This window comes from Haemaphysalis longicornis, unplaced genomic scaffold (genome assembly GCF_048455015.1).
Source record: "Haemaphysalis longicornis isolate Haplotype H1 unplaced genomic scaffold, Haemaphysalis longicornis Haplotype H1 scaffold_2, whole genome shotgun sequence".
Classification (NCBI taxonomy): domain Eukaryota; kingdom Metazoa; phylum Arthropoda; class Arachnida; order Ixodida; family Ixodidae; genus Haemaphysalis; species Haemaphysalis longicornis.
The window spans coordinates 200737062-200747841 of record NW_027526295.1 but is presented as its reverse complement, the minus strand read 5'-3'; the positions used below and the strand labels follow the sequence as shown (position 1 = coordinate 200747841).

General features: G+C 44.8%; 1 protein-coding gene across 4 annotated transcripts in view; it reads right to left on the bottom strand.

Moving 5' to 3' along the window:
- Window positions 1-5843: 5843 nt before the first annotated feature.
- The window catches only part of Frl (formin-like protein), a 269253-nt gene continuing 264316 nt past the window's right edge, over window positions 5844-10780 (bottom strand). For all 4 annotated transcript variants that reach the window (XM_077699090.1, XM_077699091.1, XM_077699093.1 and 1 more), the window contains exon 27: window positions 5844-8530. The gene's annotated coding sequence lies outside the window, so the exon portion shown is untranslated. The remainder of the gene's footprint in view (window positions 8531-10780) is intronic.

Sequence of the window (10780 nt, the reverse complement as noted above, 5' to 3'; positions counted from 1 at the left end):
TTCTACAGACACAAGCATCTTCCAAGCAAGATCAGTGGTCATTGTACGGAAAGACAACAGTTGATGGTGTCGACTATTTCAGCTTAAACGAAAGGTTCACAGTGACACAGCTCTGCAACTTTTACGGCGTCGTCAGAAGCATCGGAAGTGTGGACAAAAAATCCAACAGCCTGGTGATAAGTATCGCTGACCCGACAACGGAGACTATGTCTTGTCGCATCAAAGGCCGTCCATCGAAGGCATCTGGCGGTCTCCTCGCTGTGGTTGGCGACGTTTTGCGAGTGCACAACGCTAACGTTCTGTCGTACACCAACAGTCCTCGCGCTGTAGTTGGCTTCAATAACGTTACCGTATTCAAGGCCAATCTCTGGGATAATAGCGTTCAGGCCGTGTCTGGGAGGCTCAATATTACAAGCAAACCGACGAGCCAAGAAGAAGACATCGTGCTGAGGCTCGCAAGATGGAGTGTGTGGCAAAAACTCTGCAAAGAGAAAGAGGCATACACGGTTAAAGCAGCGCCTTTCCCAGCAGCACCAGCTGGCCGATTGGCGGATCGATTGTCTTGCCTGGCTGAGTTGCGTACGATTGACGTTGTCTGCGCTGTCGTGGCTGTTCACCGTGCTGCCACCTTACCCGGCTTGGTGTTCGTCACCGTCTGGGATGGCACGTGTCCCGGTGCCCTGCCAAGTCCGCTACCACCAACTCTTCCTACGGATGCGACACCTGTTCGCTGTAATGACATGGTGAGAAAACTGCCTGAAACGCAGCTCGTGTCGGTCTGCGTAGCATGTCCATGGTCTCGCCTCGCAGAAGCCCTGCCGCTTGGCGCCCACATTCGCTTCTCCGGGTTGACAGTCAGGAGGAGTGCCTGCCATTGGTGGGTCGTTCTCGAGACGAGGTATTCGAAGCAGGGGCTAACAGTGCTGACTTCGCCCTGCTCTGAGCTGGAAGAGTGCATGGGAGTGGTGCTGGCATTTGCCGACGGCATCAACACAGTCAGTGACGTGTGTGCAACTGAGGAAGACGAGCAACTTGGGGCGAGTCAACAGCGTGGAGTACCAGTGCACAACCTTAGTGACGCGAACAAAGACGACGATGAATCCACCCACTACAGTTCTAGTGAAAGTGTCCCGGATCAACAAGTGTGCGGAGTATCACCAATGTGCATAGGGGATGATGGGAGTGAGGAAGAGCTGTTTCCATCATTGGTTGGTTGCAGCAATGACTCCACCGACTACTGTTCTAGTGAGAGCCTCTTTGGCACCACAACAGATGACAAACTGCCGTAGCTTACCTTTGTCACCTTGTCGGGCAAATGCAGTGTAAAAAAACCAATGTAGCAGTCAGTGGCTTCAATCTTTGCAGTTAAACGCTTAAGTGCTTAATGTACATGTAAGAATGCAGCAGCTACTTGTAGTGGCTGCTCTTTCGCAATTATTTACAGAGTCAGTTAAGAGTTGTGGCTTGGCCAATAACCTTCAAAATCAATTCTTAAGCACTCAAAGGCTTTATCATAGCATGTTGGAATGACTCAATTTCTTTAACCTGGAAAAATAGGAACATGTATGGCATCTGGGGTGTATGTTGCAGTGGCCTTTATACTCAAAGAAGGAATAAAAAACAAAGTTACTATGTTATAGATGGTGCACTTTATACAACTATCATTTTACAAGGGTCGACAGATTCACGTATATTATGTGCAGAAATGAAAAGCTGTACGTAGAACACGCAATCACGCTACCAAGTTTCCCTCTGCATATTGAGATGAAACAAAAGCAATGGTGTAGTCTATAAAATAACAATCCCAATTTTTGTATTAGCAATAAACATATTTTAAAGCTAACCTGATGTTGCAGCATTGTGTGCCTGGCACTGATTTCATCATTAGGATTTCGTGTTGCTGGGCATGGAGCTTTGTTCAAACAAAGATGCGAGAATGGTCTCACTCAGAGCAAAACTATTCTGAGGTCATCAACGTCTGTTGTCGGAATAAGGGAGACCGCCTGCGTCCTGCTACCAGCTGCACTTATAAGCGAGTCTTGCTAACAGCGTTTAAAAAAAAAAATTGTTTAAACTGCATCGTCATGGCGCGACTGGACTGCGTCCTCACGAATGGCTGAAACTGAGAAGTGTGAAGCCTCTGTCCAATACGGGTTTTGTTGCCATAAGCCTGATGGCCAAACTCGGATGCACGAGGTTGGTTTAGAGGTTCACAATAGGCAGGACGCCAATGTTGGCCCCAGCACTTGTCGTATCCTATTACCAGTAAAATGTCCTGTTTCAATTACCCTGCAGCGTTCTGTTTCTGCATCTGTTGGATGTCGGTTCCCACTTTGTGTACACGTCCACAGAGACAGCTGACAACGTTACTGTAGTAGAAGGCACCATTGGATGACCGGACTTGAATGTACGAGCTTGGTTTAGAGGATCAAATCACTCTTGGAGTCAATAGTGCAATGTGGATTAGTGTTTTAGGAGGATTTCCTTTCAAAGAGGCTGCCAAACAACTTAGATCTTTGCTCACCCCCCCCCCCCCCCCAACCTCACCTTTAAACCGACTGAAAGAGAACCATTGGCACCTCAGGCTACAGGATAGACAGTTTTCTTTACGTCTTGACTTTATGCAGCACGAGCCACCTAAAAATGGTGGCCTTAGCTAGTCAGCGAGCATGAGTGTTGACTCCTCTAGATGCATAAACAAAGAAAGCAGCAGGGGAAAGGATCAAGAATTACTTTCTGCAAACTACGCCGCATTTGCCTCAGGTTGACTCGCTATGAGAGGAAATTCTGTGCTCCTGTTGGCTTACTGAAAGACGCGCCACCAGGAGGTTTTTTTCGGCAAAGAGTGACAGTTGCACGTGTTTACACTGCCAGTGATCTGCGAATTCCAGCTCCTTGCATTGCTCAACTCGATGTAGCCACCCTCGGCAAACTGTGCCAAACTAGATTGGGGACAAGGCACCCGTACGGGAGCCGAAACGTCTTTTTTGGATATTATTAACATTCTTGGTGCCAGTTTTTATTGTTGCCATGCGTTTTCCCGACCAGACGGGCTTCCGTTCAACCCTTGATTTCATCAACTTATGCCGGACATACGGCCAACTCACCTTCACTCAGATTCTCCAGTACATCTCCCTAACCAGCCGAGTTGCCACCTTCAAAGGGCACCTGAACTTCAGTGACGTTCAAAGCGCGCGGTTTTAGACTGTGAACAAGGCACGCGTACGGAAGCCTTTTTGGATTTTATAAACATTCTTAATCAGTGTTTTTATTGTCATGTAGCAAACTGCACGAGAAAGTTGCCCACCCTTGCTTCACTCTGAGAAATATTGGTGTACCTAAATACTGCAAGCATTGCAAAAGCTGATCAGAGGAAATTTTTATGTTTGTCTGAGGTTACGGGTTGAAAGTCAAGGCAGCTCCAAGTGAGATGTCATTGCGGTGTTACAACTAAGAATGGGGTGTTGGCAACCAGATTCTTAAAGATTCCCGAATTTTTGCGTGTATGGCACAGCAACAAGAAGCTAGCGCTTCTTGCTGCTGCCGAGGTGCTTTCGTAGACCACACAGAGACCTGGCATTCTACACAGTTGCCAGAAGAACCATTGTCAGAGTACACGGGAATTCGGTTCAATGGAGCCAGAAGAGGCCGAGAATATTTTTTTTATTTAGTATCGAGAGTTCTGTTTACGGTTAGAATACACTTAACATGCTACATTTTGCCACAGCTGCTCTTCCAGCTTTGTTTCAGCAAATAAGGACCACCAGAAGCTGCAAGACAAAATGCACGGAACAGCTGCCTTTTAGATACAGCCACAGAAGTGGGAATCTATGTCAGGGCCAATCACCGATTAGGAGGGAAAAGACTCAAAGGGGTCATGCAGACAGAATGCAAGTTTCTTTTATTCGGAAGACTGCTTCATTAGAATAACTGACATGACTTTTAATGTGAACTTTACTCAATTAAGCTTCTAATTAGCTACTTGGCCTAAATATAGGGCATATTCTTTTTGTAAGATTAATAATGGTGGGGTGAACAATTAGAGTTGCAAACACACAACCATCGACGCAGTTAGTGCGTCACTTTGCTGGCTGACCCTGCCTAACACAGCCGTCGGACATGTTGGATTTGTCCGACACAGCACTGACCAACTGACATAAGTGGCACAGTCACTTACGTGGCCATGTTTGTCGAGTCAGCTTATGTTTTAGGGAACAATTAGTATGAACCCCGATAAAAATAAGGCAGGTATAGAAGTCCGGCAGAAGATGGTACTGCACTGCCATCTATGAAAGTGGGCGATAAGCAAGATAACCAAACGGCCGTCTGTGAGATGGTAGCAGCCCCGGTCAGCAGACTATCTTTAGTTTTAAGGCCCTGCTCTGGGGAAGTTGTTGTCGACGTCACGAAACACGCGATTTAGTGGGAGAATTGAAATTTGGTTTAAAATGTTCAATGTTCAAGCTGTACAGCTTCCTTTGTAGCCGTACGGCTGCATTCAGGTGGATGTCAAACTTTCCTTTGCAGAAACTTACTCCACCTTCGGGATTTCCCCAAAATCTGGCCGATTAATGTTCAATTTCTCACTAAATACAGCATTGCTTGCTGCTGGAAAACCACTGAGGGCACTATAAAACACCAAATCATCCGACTAAAACAAACTTATATTTTGTTTGCCCCTTTAAGCTCTAGCAGTCACTTTCTTCTGAACCCTACAATCAATCAAGCAATGTTTACTGAGGTTCTACAAACAGCCCTTTATTTCCGGCTTTTTAACCTCTGCAAATTTGAAGGTAAGAATTATGAAAAGAAATAACAGTTTTAGCATCTCTCAAAAACTTGGACTATATTTTAATTAATGAAAATTGTCAACCACGGTAATGACTATTGAAGGTACACAAATTTGACGGGTAATGAGGAAAAATGACATTTCCAAACTCGCACCAATTCTGCCAGCGTTTTAAGTGAGTTGTCACCTTAGTTGTTCTAAAACTAAAAACCACTTAGATTTGTAGTTGAGAATGTCAGTAGTGCACTTCTTGAAGGCTGGTGTGAAGGGTCCTCTAGTTTTTTGCAAGGTCTGTGCTGTGTCTTTGCAATTTCCTCCAAGTAAACATGGCCAAAACCCAGTTTTAAGCAACTTTGTGCCGTTCATTAAGAAAGCTAAAGCAGCTCTCTAATGATCAGTTAACTATGTCACAATAATTTTGATCTGTAGGTTTGGATTGTTCCAAAGTTCGGGCTATGCAAGGCAACACTTTGCTATAAAAAATTGTTCCATGCTAGTCTTTTTTATAGTTTTAATGGTCGCAAATTTTTGGAAATAAATCAGGTTTATCATTATTTGCAGAAGTATCATTCTGACGGAAAAAAAATTCGGTAATACAGTGGAAGCTCGTTAATTCAAACTTCAATAATTCGTATTTATGAATAATTGGAACTGTACAATTTGGTCTGACCAAGTCTCCATATAAGTATATGTATGTATATGTATAAAGAAGGCCATTAATTCGAACACGAGTAGGTTCTGCCACAGATAATTCGAACTATCTGCCACTGTGCCACCTCCTTGGCACCTGGCACTTGGCCACACAAACTCACCCTGTGCCTACGCACGAAGCTGCGTAGAACGGAGAAGGCAAAATAGGGTAAAATCAATCCAAATGCCACAAGGCAAACATTTTGTATTCTTTCATTAGTTTGAAGTCTTATTAATTTGAACTGAAATGGCGTCCCCTTGTGGTTCGAATTAACGAGCTTTTACTGTATCAAGTTTTACCTGAAAATGAAGAGCTCCATGAAGCAAGTCTGGCAGGCAAGCTAGACAAGAAACAACCGCTGCGTACAGCCATAAAAACATTCTTTTAATAGACATCTTGGCAATGTACAAAAAAAAAAAAAAAAGGTCCTACAAAAATCTGCGTTTGAATGTTCGGGCAACATGGCAGCCATCGCTACTCCCGACGGGCAAAACACCCGTGCTTTTTATTAGAGTGCAGTACGCTATGTTCCCGAATAATGCGCCACATTTCCTTCAAACACTCTCATTGGCATAAAACGCGACAGTGCTGACAGAGTGACAAAACATGCTCTTGTATACAACTTGTACCTGTTTCCAGTCATCGAAAGAGGTTCTCTTCAGGGCGGCATTTTCGGCTTCATGTCTAAGTATACTTTGCATGCTTTGGAGCATCTCTGGGGTTTGTGTGTTGAGCTTTAAAACATACTTCTCCGCTGGATGATCAATGCTTGGTCCCTTGGCTGATGCTTTTGTGGTAATACACTTGTGCTCAACGACGACATGATACGATGCGAATGAGTTTTTCAGAGAAGCCATCTTGATAATGTGTCGCATGACTTCCCCACGTAAGCGAAGACTCTGTCCGGAAACTCATGCCCGCATCAATGCACGAACTATGTCAGCTTGCAGACAAGGTGACTACATCACCAACTCTGCACTCTTCTTTGCAGCGGGTTAAAACACAAGCAGCGGCAATCTGGACCTCACAAAAGCACACAAGACAAATGCTGAAACACAAGACATTTGCGCATACAACAGTTCCAAGCAATGACAGGATTCGCTGAGTGGCACTAAGAGTCAAGAACACTGATAGTTGTACTAAGTTTAACAGCTCTCCTCTGAAGTTAAAGGTTCCAGAAAGGAATTCACGTATCTCGACACTGGTTGTCCACGGTCATCAGACGTTAGCAATGGTGAAAGTAGAGCAAGAAGTATTAAAAAGGGAGGTGTTCTGAGGGACTTCCAATGATGCAGAGGCCACCTCGAGAGTGTGTACTCCTTTTAACATTAGCCTGAGCTCTTTGGACTGGCCTGCAACAGATTAAAGCTGGGCGCTTGTAGTATATCCCTCAGTGGGACTAACCCACTGTACAGAGCGCTTACGAGACGAGCACCACACAATCCCGAGCGCGCCGCGTGCAGCTTTTGTGTAAGTACAGCACCGAAACAGCACATTTCATATCGCACGACCTTTGTTAGGTCATGCTCTGTTTATAAACCCAAACAAAAGGGTTCTGAGCCAGCTAACAACGTTTACCCCTACCTAACTGGGCCGGAAGGAAGTGATGGGCAACAAGGTAGTAGGTAAATCAGGTGCTTTCTTTGATTTACAGAACTAGTTAACATAACAAAGGATCCACTGCCAGAGACATGCATGCCACTGTGGAAGTAAAGATTTCGCCGGGAGGAACAAGATAACATCACTTTTTTTACATCTGCAAAAAAGAAATGCCTAAGCACGCACGCTGAGCAAAGCCATCATGTACTTTCTTTCAGCGGGGTTAAAAGCTTCACGCAGTAAACGAATGCTGCCCCAGCACTGATGTAAGCTCCTTTCTTTGCTGATTGTGCTCCAGCTACAGGCACTACATTTACAAACCCTTGAGTTGTCTTGAGCTCTGAAAGTGTAGCCACGAAATGATGGAGCTTCGAATACTGCCTTTATGTTTTGAAAACAATGCATTCCAGGCTAACGTAAAACAAATTCATTATGGTATTAAAACTTCACTCCTCATACGCAAACGTCCCTAAAATGGAAAAAGGGCTGACAGAGCTGAACAGGAAGTGTCCCTACATTGTCATTCGTGTATAGATATATATAATGTTTATGTATATATTTATATATATATATATATATATATTATTGCAAAACAACTGTAATCGACAGATTCCCTCTAGTGCCAAGCAAGCACGGCTACATAGTAAGCCATTGTGGGCCGAGGAGAGAGAGCGAGGGGGATAAAAGATGAGAAACAACGTCGTCATTCACCGCATGCGGCATATATACGTCGGTGCAGCACGCACAAGGCTCAGACAACATGTGCGGGACTCTGCCGACAATGACCAGAAGTGCATACAGACAAACAAACAACTACATAGACAGCCAGTGGTCCTGGCCTCCAGACAACACAATGCGGCACGCGTGACCAGCAACACCGAAAACAAAGCACGGGGACAAACCAAATTAAAAAATACTAACAAAAAAAAATACACCGAAGGAAGAAGCGCTAGCAGTTTCTTCACTGCCCCTCAAAAGTTCCGGGATGAACCTCGCGTCTGGCCATCCGGTGCCTTCAAAGCAACGACGAGACAATGCGAAACAGCATTCGTGCACCAGCCGCCGCTATCTGTGCTACTTCCGTCTCACAAGAGGAGGAGGAGGAGGGGTGTCTGAATGCACGGCAGCTGTTGGCTTCGGGTCAAGGCGGAGTTCTTGATGAACGGGCTTGCAACATCAGCACTGATTGACTCGAGGGAAGCACCAGGGGTTTGTGTGTATGGGAGTGCTGTGGTTTGTAACTCGCAGGACAGCACACATTGGGCAACAGGCTATGTACATAACGCAAACAAGTCACACAAGCGAATTTGCTCCGCAAATTGCACATATGCTGTACAGAAGGGGGGGGGTCGTCGTTGCAGGGGGGGGAGCTCTCTTTCTCGCCACCACGATGAGAACGGGCCCGTTGAGATGAGGAAGGAAGAAGGCACTCTTGCGTGTAAGCGCAGCTTCTGTGGGGAGAAGGAAAAAAAGAGACAGAGACGGACAGAAGGTTGCAGTCATTGTCGCACAAAGGGTTTGCCCACCACTCTGCCGCTGAAGAGCAAGTGTGGAGCTCAAAGAATGTGCTGGGATTTTTTTTCAGTCGTCTGTCAATTAAAATGACAATGTTTGGGCGCCACAGATTTATTAGAAGAGTGCCCTTCAGCTTCAGTATGGATGTAATAAGCCAGCGTTAACCCACGGGAGGGAATTCTGTGCCTCCCGTGCAAAAAGACCTGTAAACAGCTACAAGGCTAGAAAAACCAACCTGTAAAACATGAAAGATGTTCAAATGAAATAAGGATAAATACTAAATGAAATCATGCTTTAATTTCTTTTTTTTAGTTTTCAGCCTCTTCTAGCTGTCAGATAGTTCACGTCAGAATCAAGCACACTTTTGAGTAATTAAGCAGCAATCCTTAAAAACTTTTCAACCTGATTCTGCTACCTCTATGTTTAATTTACGAAAAAGCCTAACTGTAAAACTGCTCCTCTGATTACCAAGCTCTTCCGAAATCACAACTGTCCACTCTCATTTCCCAAGGACAACGTTGCGCTACTCTTTAGTTAGCCTATTCACACAGTTCGACCAACACAACACAGCACATACAGATTCAACTCCAAATTTGCAGTTGCGACAGATTAATTTGGAGAACGTATAAAATGGCATTTAATAACCTGACCTTTCAAGCATCCTGTGGGGTAAGGCTAGGCAAAGCTAATAATTCCCCGCCCACAACTCTCGGCTGAATATGAAGCCATGTGCAGGGTTGTACCAGCCGCATTAAAGTGCAACACTGCTCAACAATCCTACGGCAACCTTGCAAAGTCAGCCACCAGTCAAGGCTGTCACCAGCCTTTGCCGGGGTTGGCAGTGTCGGCCTCAAGAAGCTAAAACGTCGTATTCATGCGGTTGGACACTCGTAGTCATTCATCTCAAGAGCACGGGTGTGAAATGATTGCATCATTGCTGTCTTGAGAAAAAAAAACGCCAGCAATGGCCAGATATGAGCTGTTAAAAGTGGGGAAAAAAAAAAAAAAGCAGAACCCTTTAGGGCTTAATTTATTTACTTTTTCCACTTCAGCAGCTTTCGTAGCAAGCTATTTCACGCACGCTCCTCAACTTTGCTGGCTGGCAGTGTATCTTATGAAAAATCTCGATGAAATCTGCTGACAGAACACTAAAAGTAGTAGCACTTTCGAGGTCACTATCCAGCCCAGGAAGCAAAACTTCTGCTGTTGTAACACCCGGGGTATTTTTGACACTGTGCTTACTCAGACGGAATAAGCCCACATGGTTTTTCTTTTGACAAGCAATTACGCCTCAAAATATTCGACAACTAGGTCAGTTTGGTGTAAATAATTGAAACCAGTTAGAAACCCGCACGTTATCATTACCGATGCATATAGATTGCAGAATCATTAATTTTATCGAATCACCAGCTATGGAATTAACGCCTGGAATTAACCTTGCCTCCTTTGCTTACTTTGAAAAAAAAAAAAAAGTGGGGTGGAGGGTGGGGATATTGAGAGAAATGCATGAAAACAATTACATGGGACCGTAGAAAACAGCACTACTAGTATTAGTTCCTCTGAGCACTAATTGCTACTACAGTAAAAGCTCGTTAATTTGCACTCAAAGGGGACCATAAAATTGTTCGAATTAAGTGGAGTTTGAATTAGCGGGTGGGCGGTAGAATGAATGGACATCCCACCACACTGCACGGGCAGAACACAACGAAGCCACCTCTGGACTCGTTATCGCCAATTAGGCACTACTACATGTTTGTTGTGCACGCCACATGATTGCAGGCCCATACCAGCGACTGCAGCACAAAGAAAACCTGCAACGGCATGCACCGTTGCAGCGAAATAAGCTATCGCAGCAGCGTAGCAAGCGCGCTACTCTGTTGTTTTTCTGTTTCATTGTGTTGCATCTCTGGTAAATTTGGTTTGTTTTGGATTTGCAACACATTGTAACCACTCTGGGCCGGCGTCTTCTGTGAGGGGTGATGGAAACCAAGGGATCCTAGTTCGAATTAACCATTCTGGATACCGCCAAGTTCGAATTATCTGGAGTTTTCCCCCATTTAAATATACAGGGCTGTGCCGGGACCACGGTGTCAGTTCGAATTAAACGTAAGTTCGAATGAACCGAGTTTGAATTAACGAGCTTTTACTGTATTACTATTGTTTTATCTGCACTTAAAATATTTCAA